The following is a 1804-nucleotide window of genomic DNA, read 5'->3' as shown; positions in this document are numbered from 1 at the left end:
AGGTGGGCGTAGGCATCCGTGGGTGCGCTGATGTGGAGAGAGAGGTTAGAGGGGGCGGGTTGAAGAGGTGTCGACAAGTACGAGTCTGCGTACGATTTATATGGTTATGACGTAGTTTTCTGAATTTATTTCATTGGATATAACAGCTTTACTTCAACTTTATTTCTTTCTTTTGGCGAAAGTTTAAATATGATATGAAGAGTAAAAAGGAAATGTAAGAGGGTGGAAATATTACTTGCGTGATGAATGCTCAATCAAATTGAACACCAACGTGAATCAAGCTGTGTTTAAAATCTTTGAACTTATTTCATTCTAATTATGGATCATACACTCCAAACATTGATTAAATCTTATTAACTAGAACGAGTTACCAATTCACATACTTATGGAATTATAAAAAGAAAAATTGTCAAACCTAAACTGGCAATTCTAATTTTCATGAACTGATCAAGATTTGCCTGCAAAACTTTGGTTAATTTCTTCCACAATTTCCGACTTTGAAACATACCCTTCGGGTAAAAAGTTATCCTACAAAACTGATTGAAGAACCTATACCCAAAGTAGGATTGTAAGTAGGTCAAGGGCAGTGGCTCCTGAACATCCAGATCTGAGTATTGATAATGTTTCTTTAACTTTGTATGATTCTTATAAATTTTTGGGTGTGATTCTCAACAACAAATTTACTTTTGAGAAACACATTACATATGTGTCTTTTTCAATTGCACAAAATATTGGCTTATTGAGAAAGTCTTTCAAGATTTTCGGTGATCAATGTATTCTGAAAAAGTCTTTTAATTCTTTCATTCTACCTTGTTTTGAACCTTTTTCTCCTGTCTTTAGTGCTGATTCTCATCTCAATTTGTTGGACAGAAACTTACGGTCTATTAAAGATGTATTTTAATCTTGTTATTGTTCTTAAACGTCTCTTCCACTTGATTTCCTTTCCCTTGCACGGTTGTGGTAGCCTGGTGGTAATGTCTTTGCCTGGGGATTGCCAAACTGAGGTTGGAGCCCCGCTAAAACTCGTTAGTTCTTTTGGTCGCTATAACCTCATTATCCTTGTGAGCTAAGGATGGGGTGTTTTGGGGAGTCTATAGGTCTAACTGCTGAGTCATCAGCACCCATTATTTGGCCCTACTTGGGGCATGGACTCTGATCATAAGAAGTATGGTCAATCTCTTGGGTATCGTCCTGCTTGATAGGGCACTGTCACTCTCCCTTGCCTCTGCCATTCATGAGTGACCTTTAAACCTTCAAGACAGGTCAATTTCCCTATTGAAGGCTTTTGCCTTATAGTATTCTGCTTTTCCAACTAGGGTTGTAGCTTAGCAAGTAATAGTAATAATCCTGTCTCATCTCATAAGCTATATTGCTCTTATCTAGATATTAATCTTTGGCACCGTCATTCAATTAGGTCATTATGCATGTTGAATAAGATTTTTCATAATTCTGACCATCCTTTACATTCAGATATTCCTGGACAATTCCATCCTGTTCGTAATACTAAGCAGACACTTAATTATAATAGCCAGGCCTTCTCCATAATGAGGCTCAATACTACACAGCATTCTAGAAGTTTTATTCCAGCTGTGACCAATTTGTGGAATAATCTTCCTAATAGGGTAGTTGAATCAGTAGAACTTCAAAAGTTCGAAGTTGTAGGAAATGTTTTTATGTTGAACTGGCTAAAATAAGTCTTTTTATGGTTTATATATGACATATCTGTTTTGACGTTGTTACTGTTTGTAGAATGTTTTATTGTTAATTTGTTCTTATCATTTATTTATTTCCTTACTTCCTTTCC

This window comes from Palaemon carinicauda, chromosome 9 (genome assembly GCF_036898095.1).
Source record: "Palaemon carinicauda isolate YSFRI2023 chromosome 9, ASM3689809v2, whole genome shotgun sequence".
NCBI lineage: Eukaryota > Metazoa > Arthropoda > Malacostraca > Decapoda > Palaemonidae > Palaemon > Palaemon carinicauda.
The sequence above is the reverse complement of the archived record's forward strand: the minus strand, read 5'-3'. Positions refer to the sequence as shown.